Source organism: Manis javanica, chromosome 1 (genome assembly GCF_040802235.1).
Source record: "Manis javanica isolate MJ-LG chromosome 1, MJ_LKY, whole genome shotgun sequence".
NCBI classification, from domain to species: domain Eukaryota; kingdom Metazoa; phylum Chordata; class Mammalia; order Pholidota; family Manidae; genus Manis; species Manis javanica.
The window spans coordinates 100,181,064-100,203,518 of NC_133156.1; the positions used below are offsets into that span (position 1 = coordinate 100,181,064).

The 22,455-nt window shown below is 41.5% G+C and overlaps 1 protein-coding gene across 3 annotated transcripts in view; it reads right to left on the minus strand.

Moving 5' to 3' along the window:
* The window catches only part of NLN (neurolysin), a 181,968-nt gene that overhangs the window by 134,184 nt on the left and 25,329 nt on the right, over positions 1–22,455 (minus strand). Inside the window, exon 2 of one of the 3 annotated variants that reach the window (XM_073235642.1) lies at positions 15,673–15,788. The exons of the other annotated variants lie outside the window; for them this stretch is intronic. The gene's annotated coding sequence lies outside the window, so the exon portion shown is untranslated. The remainder of the gene's footprint in view (positions 1–15,672; positions 15,789–22,455) is intronic. 3 annotated transcript variants of the gene reach the window in all.

The following is a 22,455-nucleotide window of genomic DNA, read 5'->3' on the forward strand; positions in this document are numbered from 1 at the left end:
AAGTAACCCTGGGCTCCTGTTTGATGATGGAAATGGTTGGGCAAGAAGCCCCTGGGCCCCGTCAATCTTCCTCTGCCAGCACCACTATGGCGGGCTTAGGATGGGGGTTGTTCGTCCAGTCTCCCCTTTGGGTGGCTGGGCAATCAGACCCCCAGTGGCCCTTTTTGTGGCATCTGGGGCATGGGGTGGTAGGAGATATGGGGGAGGGGCACGCCCTTGACCAATGTCCTTCTTTTCTGCACTTGAAACAAGCTCTGGGGGGGGCGGGGCTTGTTTGCAGAGGGGCGCCCAGGTTGTGGTTTTATCAGCTGGGCCAACATTTGGAAGTTGGCCTGATCAGCCTTTTGTTTACAGCATTCTTTCTCCTCCTTCCAGTTATGGAAGACTTTAAAGGCCACTGTTAGGATCTCAGTCTGTGGGGCAGCAGGGCCCTGTTCTAACTTTTTGAGTTTAGCTTTAATGTCGGGGTAGCTTTGAGGTAGGAAGTATGTCATAAGGACATGTCTTCCGTCAGGCGTTTCTGGGTCCAGGCTGGTATACTGTAATAGGGCTTGAGTGAGTCTGTCTAAGAACTGGGAGGGAGTTTCCTCCCTCCTTTGAATTATGTCTTGGAGCTTTTGAAAATTGATTACTTTACGAGCTGCCTTTTTCAGACCTGCTATTAAGCAGGAGGCAAAAGTATCTCGAGAGCGGAGACCCATCGTGGTGTTATAATCCCAGTGTGGGTCTTGTTCAGGGACAGCGGTGGGGCCAGGGGGATAGGTGGGGTCAGTCCTGTGGGTTTCGGTTACGTGTGTTTGGGTGAAGTCCCAAACTCATCTACGCTCTTCAGGGAGGAGGGTATTGGCTAGGGGCATGAAAATGTCATGATGTGTGAGGCTGTATGACTGGAGGGTCCATTGAAACTCCCTGATGTATGTCGTGGGATCAGTGGAAAAGGAACCTAGGCGTTTCTCAAGTTGGGCTAAATCTCCTAGGGAGAAAGGGACGTGAACGTGCACAATGCCTTCAGGTCCTGCCACCTCCTGGAGGGGGGCAATACTTTTGGGAGGCCCACGGGACCGAGTCTGAGGGGGACTGAAGGATTCTGGCTCAGTCTGTGGGGAAGAGACAGGTGATAGGGGCAAGTATGGAGGAGGCTCCTGGGACTTGGTTAGAGGGTGGCTGAAAGGCTCAGGTTCGATCTGCGGGGGGGGGGGGGAGGTGAGGGGGACGAAGGCAGAGGGGGTGAGGTGGGGGAGGAGATGGTGGTGGAGGAAGGGGGAGGGGCTGTTGTAGGAGAGGAGGGGGAAGGGAGAGGATGGGAGGCTTCTGCGGGGAGGAGGTGGAGGTGGTGGCGATGGCGGAAGAGGGCAGAGGGGTTGTAGGAGGGGGAGGAGCTGAAGGGGGAAGCCTGTATGGCAGAGGTTCGTCAGCTGGGTCTAAGATAATCAAAGAGGGACTGGGAGTGTATGGAGGGGAGGGAGACGGCCTGCAGGTTAGGAGAACTTGGGGCGGGGAACATGTGGTGCAGAGGCTGGGATTTTGAGCTAGGAGGCGAAAAGCTTCAATATAGGGAATCTCCTTCCAGCTTTTCAGGCGCTGGCAGTAGTTAAAAAGATCACGGGTGATGTTAGGATCAAGAGTTTCCCCTGCAGGCCATTGGTTGTTATTGTCTAGGGGATATGTTGGCCAATCTTGGGAGCAGTATTTACGGAGAAGTTTTGGTTTTATATCAGGCGTCAGGGAGAGGGTGGCTAGATACTTGAGCAGGAATTCAAGAGGTGAACTTTCAGGGAGGGATGAGGAGGCTCCCATGGCTAAAGGACAGAGAAGGAGACAAACAGGGGAAGATGAACGGAGATCCTTGGACTGGGAGCAGACCGCAAGGAGACAAAGGGCGTCCCCGATGATCCTTGGCGGTCTGTGGAAACTCGTATACGAGTCGGAATTTCTAAGGAAGTGTGGGTCGTCACCCAGACTTCTCTAAGAAGGCAGAGTGCTGGAGTCACGAGGTACCTAGCACTAGGAATTTTCGGCAGAAGGAACGGAAGGAGGAGGGGGAAAAGGGAGCGTTCTCATCCGCAAAGGAGTCACCTCGTTTATGGCTGTTGGAGGAGGGGCCTGAGGGTCTGCCGCAGCCGTGAAGGCCTGAGGCGGGGAGAGTTCCCTCCTTGTCCCCGAGCGTCAGGGCCTTGCCGGACGATCACAGTCAATGGCGCTGCGATAGCTCGGGAAAGAGTGGCCCACTCCAGGGGAAAACTTACCCAAAGGCCAGAGAGGAGTGGTGAGTGTGATGAGCCAGCACCGGAAAAAGAGGACGAGGGCAAGCTGCTGCTGGTGTCGGGGGGTGGGGTGGGGAGACGGGGCCCAGTTGGGGTGTCCCGTCTCCCAGGTTTTGGCACCAATGAAAGAAAGGAGCGACACACAGCAGCAATTCAGCAGAGAATTCCACTTTATTAGGGAAAGGTGCTGGGTTATATAGGAAGGGGCATGAGGTGATTGAGGTGTTAACTTCTACGGGGCTGGTGGCTATTGGCTAGGTGCTGGGATTGGGAGGGGGGCAAGAGGTGATTGGGCTTCAGGTGGCACCGGCGGGAACTGAGGACCCGGAAGAGAAGCAGGAAGTTCGCCATCTTACAGGTGGGGGCCCTTCAAACCCTACCTCTTCATTTGATCATTGAAGCAGAAGGAAACCAAGCCAGGATGGGTCTAAGAAGCGGCGAAAAGTGAACACTGAAAAAGGGAGGGAGTGACTAACAGCAGCAGGTGTACCAACCGCAAGACAGACAGAAGAGTCTCTGCTGAATTGACCAACAAGTGTCACTGATGACTCTGACAAGAGCAGTGCCTATGGCATGGCAGGAGTGGAAGTCAGGGCACTATGACTGAGGGGTATGAATAAGGTAAACAACTGGAGGGAGTGCACCTAAACAAGTATCTACAGACCTGGCTGTGAAAACAAGAGAGAGCCCAGTGTAGCTAGCAGGGGCTGAGGCACAGAAGGAAAGCATTTTTAAGACATGAGAGATGTGAATACTGATCCACTTAACTGTATCTCCCTGATGTCTCCTATGTGAAACATACTGGTTGATGGTTAACTCAAGGCCAGCAGACTATAATCTAATATATTTTAGCATTTCTCCTCCAACCAGTTGAGTTATATATTCACCAAGGGTTGAATCTTTTTGTTCCAAAACCTGTTTATGCCTATTATACTTATTTTCATGTAATTTAAATATTTCACTGATACAATGTATGCAAAAAGAATGATTTGTTGTTTAGGTAAATTGTTTGGAAATACGTTAAAAAAGACAGTTACTAAAAAGCCAAACTGCTGTTATGGAAGATTGAGAAAAGAACTGTGAAGATTCAGAAGACTTCTGAATTTAGATTACTTACCTGTATGTTCTTATTCCACCTTAAAGAAACTGAAGTTGGAAGTTTAAAATGAAGCATTTTAGGAGTAGTTTATGCAAGGACAGTGAAGAATGCCATCAAATGATTTATATTCAACAAGGCTTCCATCTGACATACTGGAAATACACATTTGTGTATATTTTGCTTTGAATATATTGCTTAAACAATTTATCACTTTTATGATGCCACTTCAAACCAATTTTTTCAATTAATTATTAAATGACATATAAAGCAAGGTCCTAATTTAGATAAGAAGAAATGGTATAGAAAGCTTGGGTAGGAAAAGAGTCTCCAGTCTTGGTAAAATCAGAAAACAGGTTAAATGGGAGTAGTCCAGCTATAGCAAAAAAGTGAGATATTTGAATTTAAGAATTCAAAGTCTAAGAAGTCTGATAAGATCGAGGATATTTTCTTGAAAGTGTATGGTTGATACATACAAGTTGAGGAGCACAAAGAACATACACCTTGGTACTGTATAAAATGTCTACATCAACACTGGAGTCAGCAGCTTGATACTTGGACTGGGGAGTAGAAAAGGAGACTAAACCAGGACTCAAGGTCTTCAGAGAATGGAGAGAACCAACCAGATGGCTGGGACAGCATATGAGCAGGGTAGAATGGTAAAACCAGATTGTGAGCCTTAAAGGTTTTAATACAATGGTGAAGAAGTGCAGGTCTGGGAGCGTAACTGAGGGCAAGATGGGAGCTGGGGAACAAAGGAGATGTGGACCTTTTCCCTGTACCGTGGGACATGGGAGAAAGAGGGATGTAGGGGAAATATTTTCCTTAGAGTTGGGTAGATTTCAGTAAAGGTTCAGAAAAGAAGAGACAATTCACAGAGTATGAGAAAGTGGAATTTTTTACTATGGGACAAGGTGCCAGAGATGAAGGGAGAAGTCTAAGAGTATAGCAGAAGACAGCTAAGTATGTGTTGGCTGTCCAGCCACTCTTTGGTAGTGGTTACCAAAGGGGAGGGGTGGGGGAAGGTGGGTGGAGAGGGAGGGAGAAGGGGATAGAGGGGGTATCATGATTGGTACATGTGGTATGTGTGGGGGTCAAGGGAAGACAGTGTAGCACAGAGAAGACAAGTAGTGATTCTGTGCCATCTTACTACACTGATGGATAGTGACTTCACTGGGGTATGGAGGGGACTTGATAATATGGGTAAATGTAGTAACCACAGTGTTTTTCATGTGAAATCTTCATAAGAGTGTATGTCAGTGATACCTTAAGAAAGAAAAGGAAAGAGGGAGGGAGGGAGAGAGGGAGGGAGGGAGGAATGAAGGAAGGAAAGAATGGAGCCAGACTTATGACAAAATAAACACTGTGAGTAGAAGAATAAAGGAAGGAAACTAAATATTTACTGATATCACTGAGCCATGATATGAAGTAATTATACAACCTGACCGACCTAGAGCTAGACTTTCCAGTTGTGTCAATGTATCATTTAAGTTTGAATGTGTTTTTGTGTTATTTGCCTCATATAGGATCCTGACAGATAAAGCAATGAGCCCAGGAAAAAAAAAAAGTATGAAAGTCAGAACACAAGAAATGATGGGTGATGACTGGAGGGCCTCACATGCTTGGTGGTGGCCTAAAATAATAGTGACGTGAAGTTCCGTGTATGAACCTGGCTGAAAATTCCCAGTAATTATCCCTACAGTCCCTCAAGGATACACAGAATGGAGCCCTTGAAGGACAAGTCAGCTGTGACCATGACTGATTGGGCTTCCAGGGAAGTCCTAGGACAGGTGAGAGGCTGCCACAGGATTAATGAGGTTATAATGAGTAGCAAACCAAAGACTGATGACCAGAACATAGGACTTCTTCATCTTAATACCTTGCTCTTTTCACTAACTCTCTGGGGACAAACCAATTATTTTGGACAATTTTCCTTATTATTAAACATTATTATTAAATTTTCTTTTACAAGAAAATTACTCCAAACATTTCACTGATAAGATGACCCCCACTGGTTATCATTAGTTTCCTGACACATATCAAAGGTTAAGTGTTTGGTCACAGCATACCTGATTTTAATTCAGTTAAACTTTGACAAAGATGTCAACACCTCTGCTTTGGCTAGCAGATATGCCCATAATAACCCTGGCACAATTTCTGAAAAGCTATCTCTTCCTTAAAGAAATTTACTCCCCAAATGTAGAAGGGGTAAAAAGAAAGGAACAGAAGTTAGAGATCATGATTTCATGAGTCAATAGAACACATTAAAAAGAACATGTGAGGCCTTCAGATAAGTCATTCTTTTATATCTTTCTATTTTCCCTTCTAGGTTTTATCTTAATTCCTTTCAGGATTTATAATTCTTATTATCAAATAAAAACAGGGCCAGAAGAATATACTTGTAACTAAAACATTTTGATCTATCGAGAATTTTTGTATCTGTATTGTTTCTGCTTTTCCTTTTCCATCATCATTTTTCTGGAAATCCTTCTTCCTCCCCTTTGTTAGGATTTCAGGCTTATTCAATACTTTGGACGTTAGTACATTTATCTCTTCTTCCCCTTTGGTCTGCAGCCCCAGGGAACAGCAGTACACCAGAAGTCATTCTAGCACCCTTGAGAATCTGGTAAGGATTTTCAATGACTTTTTGCAGTTGAGACCTACAGAAATTGGAAGCAGGCAACACTGTGATCCTGTCTTTCTCCACAGAATTACTATGTGCAATCTGAAAATGAAAATCTAAATTAAATCTGAGATTTCTATTGTTTAATTAAAGACTAGATTTATTTCTTTTCTACAAACTTCCTAGCTCTTTATTATTTTTGTCCAACCACACTTTTTTCATTGACTCCTCTGTCTTTAAAGAACTTTTCAACACACAAGTCTGAAATTTCTAACTAAGAAATAACATTGAATATTATATTGGAATTGACAGGAAGTACACTTGTCAGGGCTGAGGTATGCTGTGTCCAACAGACAAATGAAATGCTTAGGCAAAAAAAGCAAGTGGCCTAATTTTGATAGAGATCACTGGGTTGCAGCATTTCATTTGGACAAATGAGCATGCCAGTTATTTTGAGTTAATTATTGCCTTAAAACTTGTACAAATGTACTTTCGGGAATGTTGACTTTTGAAAGACCTATACCCTGAAAACTACAAGACACTCTTAAGAAAAATTAAAAGAGGACACTAATAAATGGAAATTCATCCCATGCTCTTGGTTAGGAAGAATTAATATTGTCAAAACGGTCATCCTGCCTAAAGTAATCTACAGATTTAGTGCAATCCCTATCAAAATACCAACAGCATTCTTCAATGAACTGGAACAAATAGTTCTAAAATTCATATGGAACCACAAAAGACCCCAAATAGCCAAAGCAATCATGAGAAGGAAGAACAAAGTAGGGGGGATCTTGCATCCCAACTTCAAGCTCTACTACAAAGCCACAGTAATCAAGGCAATTTGGTACTGGCACAAGAACAGACCCATAGATCAGTGGAACAGAATAGAGAGTCCAGATATTAACCCAAGCATATATGGTCAATTATATGATAAAGGAGCCATGGATATACAATGGGGATACAACAGCCTCTTCAATAGCTGGTGTTGGCAAAACTGGACAGCTACATGTGAGAATGAAACTGGATTACTGTCTAACTCCATACACAAAAGTAAACTGGAAATGGATCAAAGACCTGAACGTAAGTCATGAAACCATAAAACTCTTAGAAGAAAACATAGGCAAAACTCTCTTGAATATAAACATGAACAACTTCTTCATGAACATATATCCATGGGCAAGGGAAACAAAAGCAAAAATGAACAAGTGGACTATATCAAACCAAAACGCTTCTGTACAGTAAAGGACACCATTAATGAACAAAAAGGCATCCTACAGTATGGGAGAATACATTGATAAATGAAAGATCCGATAAAGGGTTGACAACCAAAATATACAAAGAGCTCATGCACCTTAACAAACAAAAAGCAAATAATCCAATTAAAAAACGGGCAGAGGATCTGAATAGACATTTCTCCAAAGAAATTCAGATGGCCAACATGCACATGAAAAGATGCTCCATATCACTAATCATCAGAGAAATGTGAATTAAAACCATGAGATATTACCTCACATCAGTTAGGATGGCCACCATCCACAAGACAAACAACAAATGTTGGCGAGGATGTGGAGAAAGGGGAACCCTCCTACACTGCTGGTGGGAATGTAAATTGTTCAACCATTGTGGAAAGCAGTATGGAGGTTCCTCAAAAAACTAAAAATAGAAATACCATTTGACCCAGGAATTCCACTCCTAGGAATTTACCCTAAGAATACAGGAGCCAAGTTTCAAAAAGACATATGCACCCCTATGTTTATCACAGCACTACTTACAGTAAGCAAGAGATTGAAGCAATCTAAGTATCCATCAGTAGATGAATGGATAAAGAAGGTGTGGTACATAGACACAATGGAATATTATTCAGCCATCAGAAGAAAACAAATCCTCCCATTTGCAACAACATGGATGGAGCTAGAGGGAATTATGTTCAGTGAAATAAGCCAGGCAGCGAAAGACAAGTATCAAATGATTTCACTCATCTGTGGAGTATAAGAACAAAGAAAATACTGAAGGAACAAAACAGCAGCAGACTCACAGAACCCAAGAATGGCCTAACAGTTACCAAAGGGAAAGGGACTGGGGAAGATGGGTGGGAAGGAAGAGATAAGGGGAATAAGGGGCATTACGATTAGCACACATAATGTAGGGGGGTGGGCATGGGGAAGGCAGTGTAGCACAGAGAAGACAAGTAGTGATTCTATAGCATTTTACTATGCTGATGGACAGTGACTGTAATGGGATATGTGGTGGGGACTTGATAATGGGGGCATCTAGTAACCACAATGTTGCTCATGTAATTGTGTATTAATTATACAAAAATAAAAAAAAAAGGAAAAAAAAAGAAATGTTGACTTACTGGTTCATTTTCTTTTGAAGCATAAAGGTCTCCATTTCCTCCCACCAAGTCTTCTTTGACCATTCCCATTCATCCAGATCTCAGCTTCTATCACTTTTTATCTGTGCCATTCACTTTAGATGTTTAAATTACCATCATCTATCTGTTCAATTAGTTTGTCTTGTATTCTAAATTAGACTAGGACTTTCTCAAGCACAACAATCATTGTACATTTCTTTTATCACAACTCCCATACCAAGCACACTGCTCACTGCTGAGCACACAGTAGATGCCCATAATATACTTGAAATGAGATGGGATTGATATGGCTAAAACAATATAGCAACACCACCTTTCTTCATCATCACAAATAAACATCTGTGCAGTTAACTTGCTTTATTAGAGCCAGGACTAGAGTGAAACTCCAAAAAATGTTGTAACTTCTATTTCCCCACATTTGCATTTTACCCACGTTCTCATTTTTTCCTATGGTGTTACTGTGTTCTAATACATGGTTTGCATGGCACTTCCTGAAATTTGCCACAAGTCTTCAGAGTGTTTAGCAAATATTCCCAGTACTTACTTGGAAGTAATGTTTCTCTACAAGCTGCTACTGAGGGCTGCGTTTTATCAGTTTCCCTGGGTTGGAATTTCTGCATGTTTATTTTTAAAAATTTCTCTTGTCTGGCAATTTCATCAGAATTGTTCCTTTCTATTCTCGATTCTCACTGTTTGCAGTTTTCTTTATGGGTCATTAATTCAGCTAAGTCATCCCTCTTGTTACAATTTATCAGGCCATAACTCAGTTCCAGGGTCCTTTCATCAGAACATGTAGGGCTCCTTAATTTCAGATTTCCCCACCGCCAAAGTCCAGCCATGAGCCTCCCTAAGGCTTACTTGTTCCTTTAGGCCCTTAGTCCACTTCTCTCATGAAGCCTTTAGCGAAGCAGCTGTATATCCACTACATCTTGTGGTGTCAACACAGGAGCCACATCTGATTATTTAAATATGAATTAATTAAGAGTAAATAAAATAAAAAATTCAGTTCCTCATTTGCACTGGGCACATTTCAAATGCTTAAGAGCCACTGTGGCAAGTGGCTGCCATACTGGACAGTAGAGATAGAGGACATTTTCATCACCGCAGAAAGTTCTAGTGGGCAGCACTGGCCTAGACAATTTCATTTCAGGAGTGAATGTCTGCCTGCACCATCCCAGGGGCATCCTTTCTCTTCACTCACAGAGCAGTTCCCTTGCTAAATTGCTTGGTGAGAATAATGAACAGAGAAGGTGAGGAAGTGAGAAGTCAGGTACTGAGGAGTTCTATGCGTCAGGCACTGCAAAAACATTCATTTAATCCTAACAACATGTGAGAAATTGTATGAGTAAACACTATTTTCATGAGCATCAGTGCAGTAGAAAATATTTTTATTTCTTTCTACAAGGTGCAGGGCCCAAAGATAATGATAACATGATTAGAATATACAAGCGGTTTTTCCACAAGACTTTAAATTTCACAAATTCTTTATTTTTACAACTGAGAGTTAATCTTATTACTTGTGCTTACCAAGTAGCGGTCAAGTTACACAATTTCACCTAGAGGTTCCTGGTACTAGATCCTCAACATGTTGAACATTAGTGAACTCACTGTTTTCTCTCTGCTTTGAGCAACCTTTCACATCTCACATTCCTGCCGGTGTCCCATATGCTAAAGCATCTACAACTGCTGAACCTCTCCCACATTCCCAGTCTTTCTCTGGTACTCAAACTTCCTTACATCCTCATCCTCTTCACAGAACACTGTTCCACTTTATTTTAACTGAAACCTGGATCCCTACAAAACCCATCACCTTCCCTCGGTAGAATGCTCACTCTCTCCAGCGTCTCATGCTACTGGGCCTGGTGAGGAGGTGAACTTCAACTAGTTTTCCATGCAGTTTCCAAATCACTAATGCACCACAGCTCTAATCCTCTGAGGCTGCTGCCCTCCTGCTGTGTCACTCACTACTACCAAGTGACCTCTCTGACATTCCCTCACATTTATCAAATTCTTGGCTCTGCAGTCTTTTCCATGTTAAGCTCCACAATCATCCCATGAAGACTCTAAGGGTAGATGGCTGGACTTTTACACTTCCTTAACTTCAGTTTTTTGACCTACTTCACTCCAAGAACCTTCATGTTTATTCTTATTACTGTTACTTGGAGATGCTCCTGAGAGATGATAAATTCTGATACTCCACTCCCTGACCACAACCCTGTATCTTTTCAGCTTCTACTTCTCTACTCCTGTAGTTCTTATTTTTCTATGTCCTTTAGGCATCCAGTCCTTTGATCTCTTTATTTTCTCACTCTAACTGGCCTCTCATATAGCTCCACTTAGACCTGGGTAATTACTGCACTTTAGAGGGCCCCACTTTGGCCCTCCGGCATCTATACTCTGCTCAACAGAATTAAGAGAAGGTGCCCATGAAGAGCTTACCCCACCCCCACCTATGCCTTGAGTACCCAGGACTCCAGAATTCGTTGCTCAAATGGCTCCCAGAGCCTACATGGGTCTGTCCCTTTGGGTCAGTCCCCCTGAGGGTGAACTGAACCACTGATAGGTACACCTTTTGGTTGGAGGGGTAGTCATTAGTAGGAAGAGTGTGCTTGGAGCATGGACTTACAGGTGGGAGTGTCCATGTACCTCATGGTATAGGAGGGGGCCAGAGGGTCTTCCAATTGTACTGTTGTACAGTACAATATCAACAGTAACCAATCAGCAAACCTAGTTCCCAGATCTTGGTTTCAAATTACTATTGCCAATTAAAAAGGACTGTAGCTTCTTCTTCTTCTTTTTTGTTCATCATAATTCTACTTATTTATTATTATTATTATTATTTTATATGTTTATTTTTTTATTATGGTATCATTAATATACAATTACATGAGCAACATTGTGGTTACTAGATTCCCCCCATTACCAAGTCCCCACCACATACCCCATTACAGTCACTGTTCATCAGCATAGTAAGATGCTGCAGAATCACTACTTGTCTTCTCTGTGCTATATTGCTTTCCCTGTGCTCCCCACTCTATTATGTGTGTTAATTGTAATGCCCCTTCTTCCCCTTATCCCTCCCTTCCCACCCATCCTCCCCAGTCCCTTTCCCTTTGGTAACTGTTAGTCCATTCTTGGGTTCTGTGAGTCTGCTGCTGTTTTGTTCCTTCAGTATTTTCTTTGTTCTTATACTCCACAGATGAGTGAAATCATTTGGTACTTTTTTTCTCCGCCTGGTTATTTCACTGAGCATAATACCCTCTAGCTCCATCCATGTTGTTGCAAATGGTAGGATGTTTTCTTCTTATGGCTGAATAACATTTCATTGAGACACCAACTTTTTTGAATGGGTACAGAAAGAGAAGCCAGAAAGGAGACTCAGAAAAAATGGTTGCTAATAACTTTTCTTCTGAATGGACTGCTGCTCTGGGGAATCAGATTCACAAGTAGTACCATCTTCTTTTTCAAAGCTATGTCCCACAACTTATGGTTTCCAGGTTTTGTGTCCTGCAAATTTCCCACTTATTGTCTCCACCTCCTTGCCTATCACAATTCTTCCACATTATTCCACTAAAAGTGCTCTGTCCAAGTTCATTTTTCCTCTTTCTTCATCCTTCTCCTGCTTTCCTGACCATTTCTTCTCAGTCTCCTTTGCTGGCTTCTCTTCTTGTAACCATTCAAGAAAGTTGGTGTCTTCCATGATTCCATCTAGATCTCTACCTGGACCTCCAGGCCCACAGACATCTCAAATGCCACATGTTCAAAACTAGATCTTTCTCATGAATTCCCCATTTCAGGTTACAGTTCTTTATTTAGGCTTTTTATACTAGAAACTTGTCAGACATATGAATGATGCTAATCATTATCCCTAATATTTATTAGGAGTCTGTTAATGTGCCAGGCACTATACCAAGAGTTGATATGCATTTTACTGAATTCTCCCAACAAACCAAGAGGTAGATATTAACCCCATTTTGTGGGGCACAGAGAAGTAAAGTAGCTTGCTCAAGGTCACACAGCATGTGTGGGGTTGGGAATTTAAACGCAGGCCTGATTACAGAGCTCATATTCTTAACTGCTATGATATACTCATGTTGCAACCACATCCTCCAAAAGGAAAACATCAGCTTTCTCACCAATTCCATCTCCCTGATCTTCCACTCTGATGTTAGTGGAGAGAGAATAAGGTAAATACTTAAAGCATATATATTGGCATCACTTTTCTGATTTGTTATCTATACCACTCCCTGAGGGATTGTTGCAAAGGGTGTGGAGGAGTGTCTGACTTTAGCTTTCACGTAGCTCTGAAAAACAGGCCATGTAGGCATGGGCAGCTTTTAGTCACTCATTTACAAAGAGTAAAACAATTATAACCAGGACAACCTGATGGCCACCCTTTGCATCCAGGTCTCATCCTTTTCCAGAGCCCTTTGATTGACTGTTCTTAGATAAGTAGTAAACTACTTGAAAAAGTGTGCTCCTAGGAAGTTGCAAATGTTTTCTTAAAGTACTCAGGCAAACAAATAATCTACATTTCTTATAGATAAAGTTCAGCTAAGGCACTCTAAGAAAACTTTCTATACAACCAATGCTAGTTCCCTATTGCTAGTTCTCAGGTGAGAGATAATTGACTTGCTACTATTATCTGTGATTATGCCTATATAGCAGATTATATTATTAAAAATGGCTCATTATAAAGGGATTTCCCATGAAATACATCAATCATTTGATTCAGTCATTCCTTCAGTAATTATTTATTGAGGTTACAATGATAAGAAACAGGCATCGTCCTCCAGGATCTTAAGACTTTAGAAGAGACACATATAACAAATTCTATACTTACAAAAGCAATGGGGGAATTTAGAGGACAGAGTAAGAAACTCTAGCTTGGGGAGTTTCTTGTATCTTCTACTCTACACGCACACACACACACACACACAGAACTTGTTTCTCCTCTTTCTGTTAATAAAGAGCTAACAATTTCTCTAGAGTACCATACTTTTATTTTATTTCAATTAGCATTTGTGGAAGGTCTTCTAAGTATATTCCAGGAAATGTTACTCACTTTAGGTACTTCTAAATTCCTTAAGTTCAATGTTTTGGGGTCTATATGTCAGTTGGTTACTTGCCTTATACAATCTGTATTGAAAAACTTTAAAATAAATAACACTTCTAAAGACTGCTTTGGTGTTTTTTTATCTTTAAGGAAAAAAAGCATAAAGTTCAAAATTAAGCTCTATATAGTGCCTGGTACTCAGTAAATATTGGTTGAGTGATTTAAAATCTGTGTCAATACTGAATGCCAGCCACTGATTGGTTGAAGATATATTAGGAAGGCGGATTGATCTGAAGTTAGGGGAGGAATGAAGAAGACATTTCATAATTTTAATGGAATGTAAGCAATTTGAGAGCATAGTCCACATCTAAGTCATCTTTGTCTTTCTTGGAAGAATGTGTCAGTACATGGCATATATGTTGTAACTGCTGAATCAGTGAATATAAAAAAGTGATGGAAAATCTATTTGTCCTAGAATGACTAAGTTCAGTTTAAGATACTAAGTAAGTAAGGTGATAAAGCAATCACGAGAAGGTGCTATAACAATAAAGTTGTTGAAGAAAAGTAATTAAATGAAGGCTATATCATAAAGATACTTTGAGTCACGGATATATTACAGTACACGTCAGTATACTTAGAAAGCGAAGTACTACAATTCGATTGCTCTTGCTTCCACCTGCTGGTATAGGAAAGTAATTTTTTATATTGGGGAGAAAGTGTTTTAGCAGTTCTAGACAAAAACTTTGTGAAAACACTGAACTTTCAAAGTCTTCTTGGCAAGGTAACAGTACAGTTCCCAATAAACAGCCATTTACAAAAATGTACACCAGGAACTCAGCTACAAATATTTTGAGTACAGAGCAGAGCTACCCTAAACATGGACACATTCCAGTGACCTTTACTCTGAGTAGCCTCCAATGTCTGATAAAGCCAAAAGCATTATTCGTTTTCTCTCATCATACAGTCCCTTTTTTGTACTCACGAAAGTAGAATTTAAACTTGATGACTAAAATGAATATAATGGTCCAATCTTGGCCTTACAGTGAAAATATACTATTTGTTCTGGAAACAGTACCACATACAACCTCATTTGTGTACAACTTCCTCTCTCAGAAGGCTTAAAAATAGAACTGATTATATTATACAAAGGCTCCCTTAGGAATGAGTGATTTAGTTTCAACTCTTTCTTAAGATGCTAATGACCCATTTTTTTTTAAAGCATTTTTATATTAGATTCTGGAATGTAATGGAAATAAGTTCTTGTTTCCAAGTTTCATTTAAAGAAATGTAAAGGGACTCCTACAAATGATCTTTTTCAAGAAATAGAAATAAAAAGTTAAAATGTTAGAAAAAACTGCTTAAGGTCACATGAAGACCTGTGTGCCACTAGAAATATTTCTAATATTTCTACTCTTGATGAGTAGAACTTTGAGAAATTATTCATGTTATAAAGTTATAAAGAATGAAATAGAAAAATCTCAGGTTCCGAAAAATAAGAAACAGAAGATAATTGTGTAATTGATTTTCTCCTAATTTTATGTAAAGGACAAGTGGTTTAATAATTATAGATTTTAAGTAAATTTATTATAAATGAATGTGACATGATTCTTTTCTTAAATCCTTTGACTGGTTTAAGTAAAGCCATCTAGGACCACAGAGCATCTAAAATCAAGTGCTGTGTCATGGATATAATCAAGACTTCCTTAATAATTCATTAGTAAAGGGTCTGCCCACATATATGGGAAACCACAATGCAAAAGAGACATTCCACTTTTATTTTCTCTAGGAGGATGAATAAATTGCTTCTGGCACATTAATTGGTGTTTAGGGCATACTTTTCAGAAAGAAATCCATAGTAAATTACTCAGGAGGGAGACTTCTCTTTTCAGTATATTATTTAATACTTATGCTTCTTTTTGGGGAGTCATCTACACATGGATAGTTTGTTAAGTGAATGATGATGCCTAAATCCTCATCCTAAGCCTGGCTAATGACTAGTTTGCTTTTCTTTATAAATACTGGTTCTACCAAAAATAGTTGTTTATTGTTTTTGTATGTGACAATGGTATTGTGATTATGCATTTTTGGAAAAAAAATGATCTCATAGAGCTATATACTGAAATACTTATGATTAAAGTAATATATCACTGGGTGTACATTTCAAAATAATTGAAGGAAGAAGAGGTGTATAAAAAAGGACTGGCGCTCTCACTAGGGTAGTCGGAGGGGACGGGACGGACCGGCGGGCGGCGGACTTGCCTTCTCGGTGACTGCGCTGTCTGGGCCCGTCCTGCCTGGCTGCAGGTGCCCCTGGATGAGGCCGCCCCGAGCGCCCCGACCGAGGATGGCGGCGTGAGTAGAGCAGTGGAAATCTCCTACCAAAAACACATAGAGCTATGAAAATATAACAAAGAAAAATCTTCCTAAAATAGAGACCACAGGACACAGGACAACATCCAGACCACATCCACACCTGCAAGAAGCCAGCACCTTGCGAAGGGGGTAAGATACAAGCCCCGGGCCGGCGGGACCCGAGCGCCCCTCCCCCTGGCTCCCGGTGGGTGGAAAGAAACCGGAGCGGTTTTTTTTTTGGCGAGTGCTTTTTGGAAACCTTAAAGGGACAGGGACCCTGTTGCTAGAGAGGCAGGGTGGCGGGACCGGTGAGCGGGTGCCTGGGACCGGCGCCTGAGGACAAAGATTATCCCGCGTTTTTCCCTGCAGGACCAGTGGGCGAGTGCCTGAGACCGACACTTGAGGACAGAGGAAATTGCGCGTTTTTCCCCCTTTTTTTCTCTTTTTGGCGAGCGCTTTTTGGAAGCCTTAAAGGGACAGGGACCCTGGTGCTAGGGAGGCAGAGCACCAGGACCGGTGAGGGGGTGCCTGGGTCCGGCACCTGAGGACAAAGAATATCGCGCGTTTTTCCCTGTGGGACCGGTGGGCGGGTGCCTGGGGCGGGTGCCTGAGACCGGTACCTGAGGACAGAGGAAATCGCGCATTTCCCCCCCTTTTTTTTTTCTTTTTGGCAAGTGCTTTTTGGAAGCCTTAAAGGGACAGGGACCCCGGTGCTAGGGAGGCAGGGCGGTGGGACTGGTGAGCGGGTGCCTGGGACTGGCGCCTGAGGACAAAGAATATCGAGTGTTTTTCCCTGCGGGACCGGTGGGCGGGTACTTTTTGGAAGCCTTGAAGGGACAGGGACCCTGGTGCTAGGGAGACAGGGCAGCAAGACCAGTGAGCGGGTGCCTGGGAACGGCGCCTGAGGACAAAAAAAAAAAATCACGTTTTTTCCTTTTTTTTTTTTTTTTTTCTGTTCCCTCTCTCATTGTTGCTGCTGTTGTTTTGGGTTGGAGAGTGCTTTTTGGAAGTCTTAAAGGATCAGGACAGGTCACTTAGACCAGAGGCAGGGAATCTGGGGATCTCTGGGCACTCTAACACCCTGGGCAGCAGGGAGCACAGAGGCCCCTTACAGAGATAAATAGCCTCCCGGCCTCTCCCCCTCCAACAGGGCTCCACCATTTTGGAGGAGCAGCCCCAGCCAGGACACGCCCACAGCAACAGCAGAGATAAACCCCATAGCAACCGGGAAGGAAGCAGGAGCCCTGTCTGCACACAGCTGCCCAGCACAAGCCACTAGAGGTCGCTATTCTCCCAGGAGAGGAAGGCCACAAACCAACAAGAAGGGAAGCTCTTCCAGCGGTCACTTGTACCAGCTCTGCAAACTATCTCTATCACCATGAAAAGGCAAAACTACAGGCAGACAAAGATCACAGAGACAACACCTGAGAAGGAGACAGACCTAACCAGTCCTCCTGAAAAAGAATTCAAAATAAAAATCATGAACATGCTGACAGAGATGCAGAGAAAAATGCAAGAGCAATGGGATGAGATGCAGAGAAAAATGCAAGAGCAGTGGGATGAAGTCCGGAAGGAGATCACAGATGTCAGGAAGGAGATCACAGAAGTGAAACAATCCCTGGAAGGATTTATAAGTAGAATGGATAAGATGCAAGAGGCCATTGAAGGAATAGAAGCCAGAGAACAGGAACATACAGAAGCTGACATAGAGAGAGATAAAAGGATCTCCAGGAATGAAACAACACTAAGAGAACTATGTGACCAATACAAAAGGAATAATATTCGTATTATAGGGATACCAGAAGAAGAAGAAAGAGGAAAAGGGATAGAAAGTCTCCTTGAAGAAATAATTGCTGAAAACTTCCCCAAACTGGGGGAGGAAATAATCGAACAGACCATGGAATTACACAGAACCCCCAACAGAAAGGATCCAAGGAGGACAACACCAAGACACATAGTAATTAAAATGGCAAGGATCAAGGACAAGGAAAGAGTTTTAAAGGCAGCTAGAGAGAAAAAGGTCACCTATAAAGGAAAACCCATCAGGCTAACATCAGACTTCTCGACAGAAACCCTACAGGCCAGAAGAGAATGGCATGATATACTTAATGCAATGAAACAGAAGGGCCTTGAACCAAGGATACTGTATCCAGCACGACTATCATTTAAATATGATGGCGGGATTAAACAATTCCCAGACAAGCAAAAGCTGAGGGAATTTGCTTCCCACAAACCACCTCTACAGGGCATCCTACAGGGACTGCTCTAGATGGGAGCACCCCTAAAAAGAGTAGAGAACAAAACACACAACATATGAAGAATGGAGGAGGAGGAATAAGAAGGGAGAGAAGAAAAGAATCTCCAGACAGTGTATATAACAGCTCAATAAGCGAGCTAAGTTAGGCAGTAAGATACTAAAGAAGCTAACCTTGAACCTTTGGTAACCACGAATCTAAAGCCAGCAATGGAAATAAGTACATATCTCTCAATAGTCACCCTAAATGTAAATGGACTTAATGCACCAATCAAAAGACATAGAGTAATAGAATGGATAAAAAAGCAAGACCCATCTATATACTGCTTACAAGAAACTCACCTTAAACCCAAAGATAAGCATAGACTAAAAGTCAAGGGATGGAAAAACATATTTCAGGCAAACAACAGTGAGAAGAAAGCAGGGGTTGCAGTACTAATATCAGACAAAATAGACTTCAAAACAAAGAAAGTAACAAGAGATAAAGAAGGATACTACATAATGATAAAGGGCTCAGTCCAACAAGAGGATATACCCATTCAAAATATATATGCACCCAATACAGGAGCACCAGCATATGTGAAGCAAATACTAACAGAACTAAAGAGGGAAATAGACTGCAATGCATTCACTGTAGGAGACTTCAACGCACCACTCACCCCAAAGGATAGATCCACTGGGCAGAAAATAAGTAAGGACACACAGGCACTGAACAACACACTAGAACAGATGGACCTAATAGACATCTATAGAACTCTACTATAGACCAGGATATACATTCTTCTCAAGTGCACATGGAACATTCTCCAGAATAGACCAGATACTAGCTCACAAAAAGAGCCTCAGTGAATTCCAAAACATTGAAATTCTACCAACCAATTTTTCAGACCACAAAAGTATAAAACTAGAAATAAATTCTACAAAGAAAACAAAAAGACTCACAAACACATGAAGGCTTAACAACATGCTACTAAATAATCAATGGATCAATGAACAAATCAAAATAGAGATCAAGGAATATATAGAAACAAATGACAACAACAACACTAAACCCCAACTTCTGTGGGACGCAGCGAAAGCAGTCTTAAGAGGAAAGTATATAGCAATCCAGGCACACTTGAAGAAGGAAGAACAATCCCAAATGAATGGTCTAATTTCACAATTATCGAAATTGGAAAAAGAAGAACAAATAAGGCCTAAAGTCAGCAGAAGGAGGGACATAATAAAGATCAGAGAAGAAATAAACAAAATTGAGAAGAATAAAACAATAGCAAAAATCAATGAAACCAAGAGGTGGTACTTCGAGAAAATAAACAAAATAGATAAGCCTCTAGCCAGACTTACTAAGAGGAAAAGAGAGTCAACACAAATCAACAGAATCAGAAATGAGAATGGAAAAATCACGACAGACTCCACAGAAATACAAAGAATTATTAAAGACTACTATGAAAACCAACAAGCTGGAAAACCTAGAAGAAATGGACAACTTCCTAGAAAAATACAACCTCCCAAGACTGACCAAGGAAGAAACACAAAAGTTAAACAAACCAATTACGACCAAAGAACTTGAAACGGTAATCAAAAAACTACCCAAGAACAAAACCCCGGGGCCGGACGGATTTACCTCAGAATTTTATCAGACACACAGAGAAGACATAATACCCATTCTCCTTAAAGTGTTCCACAAAATAGAAGAAGAGGGAATACTCCCAAACTCATTCTATGAAGCCAACATCACCCTAATACCAAAACCAGGCAAAGACCCCAGCAAAAAAGAAAATTACAGAGCAATATCCCTGATGAATGTAGATGCAAAAATACTCAATAAAATATTAGCAAACAGAATTCAACAGTATATCAAAAGGATCATACACCATGACCAAGTGGGGTTCATCCCAGGGATGCAAGGATGGTACAACATTCGAAAATCCATCAACATCATCCACCACATCAACAAAAAGAAAGACAAAAACCACATGATCATCTCCATAGATGCTGAAAAAGCATTTGACAAAATTCAACATCCATTCATGATGAAAACTCTCAGCAAAATGGGAATAGAGGGCAAGTACCTCAACATAATAAAGACCATATTTGATAAACCCACAGCCAGCATTATACTGAACAGTGAGAAGCTGAAAGCATTTCCTCTGAGATCGAGAACAAGACAGGGATGCCCACTCTCCCCACTGTTATTCAACATAGTACTGGAGGTCCTAGCCACGGCAATCAGACAAAACAAAGAAATACAAGGAATCCAGATTGGTAAAGAAGAAGTTAAACTGTCACTATTTGCAGATGATATGATACTGTACATAAAAAACCCTAAAGACTCCACTCCAAAACTACTAGAACTGATATCGGAATACAGCAAAGTTGCAGGATACAAAATTAACACACAGAAATCTGTAGCTTTCCTATACACTAACAACGAATCAATAGAAAGAGAAATCAGGAAAACAATTCCATTCACCATTGCATCAAAAAGAATAAAATACCTAGGAATAAACCTAACCAAAGAAGTGAAAGACTTATACTCTGAAAACTACAAGTCACTCTTAAGAGAAATTAAAGGGGACACTAATAAATGGAAATTCATCCCATGCTCATGGCTAGGAAGAATTAATATCGTCAAAATGGCCATCCTGCCCAAAGCAATATACAGATTTGATGCAATCCCTCTCAAATTACCAGCAACATTCTTCAATGAATTGGAACAAATAATTCAAAAATTCATATGGAAACACCAAAGACCCCGAATAGCCAAAGCAATCCTGAAAAAGAAGAATATAGTAGGGGGGATCTCACTCCCCAACTTCAAGCTCTACTACAAAGCCATAGTAATCAAGACAATTTGGTACTGGCACAAGAACAGAGCCACAGACCAGTGGAACAGATTAGAGACTCCAGAAATTAACCCAAACAAATATGGTCAATTAATATTTGATAAAGGAGCCATGGACATACAATGGCAAAATGACAGTCTCTTCAACAGATGGTGCTGGCAAAACTGGACAGCTACATGTAGGAGAATGAAACTGGACCATTGTCTAACCCCATATACAAAGGTAAACTCAAAATGGATCAAAGACCTGAATGTAAGTCACGAAACCATTAAACTCTTGGGAAAAAACATAGGCAAAAACCTCTTAGACATAAAGATGAGTGACCTCTTCTTGAACATATCTCCCCGGGCAAGGAAAACAACAGCAAAAATGAGCAAGTGGGACTACATTAAGCTGAAAAGCTTCTGTACAGCGAAAGACACCATCAATAGAACAAAAAGGAACCCTACAGTATGGGAGAATATATTTGAAAATGACAGATCCGATAAAGGCTTGACGTCCAGAATATATAAAGAGCTCACACGCCTCAACAAACAAAAAACTAATAACCCAATTAAAAAATGGGCAGAGGAACTGAATAGACAGTTCTCTAAAAAAGAAATACAGATGGCCAACAGACACATGAAAAGATGCTCCACATCGCTAATTATCAGAGAAATGCAAATTAAAACTACAATGAGGTATCACCTCACACCAGTAAGGATAGCTGCCATCCAAAAGACAAACAACAACAAATGTTGGCGAGGCTGTGGAGAAAGGGGAACCCTCCTACACTGCTGGTGGGAATGTAAATTAGTCCAACCATTGTGGAAAGCAGTATGGAGGTTCATCAAAATGCTCAAAACAGACCTACCATTTGACCCAGGAATTCCACTCCTAGGAATTTACCCTAAGAATGCAGCAATCAAGTTTGAAAAAGACAGATGCACCCCTATGTTTATCGCAGGACTATTTACAATAGCCAAGAATTGGAAGCAACCTAAATGTCCATCGGTAGATGAATTGATAAAGAAGATGTGGTACATATACACAATGGAATACTACTCAGCCATAAGAAGTGGAAAAATCCAACCATTTGCAGCTACATGGATGGAGCTGGAGAGTATTATGCTCAGTGAAATAAGCCAAGCGGAGAAAGAGAAATACCAAATGATTTCACTCATCTGAGGAGTATAGGAACAAAGGAAAAACTGAAGGAACAAAACAGCAGCGGAAATACAGAACCCAAAAATGGACTAACAGGTACCAAAGGGAAAGGAGCTGGGGAGGACGGGTGGGCAGGGAGGGATAAGGGGGGGGAAGAAGGGGGGTATTAAGATTAGCATGCATGGAGGGGAGGGAGAAAGGGGAGGGTGGGCTACACAACACAGAGAGGACAAGTAGTGACTCTACAACATTTTGCTAAGCTGATGGACAGTAACCGTAATGTGGTTGTTAGCGGGGACCTGATAGAGGGGAGAGCATAGTAAACATAGTATTCTTCATGTAGGTGTAGATTAAAAATTAAAAAAAAAAAAAAAAAGAAAGAAAGAAAAGGGGGATTACTCCTTGAGAGGATAAAACTATTGGTAAATCAAAGATCAACGCATG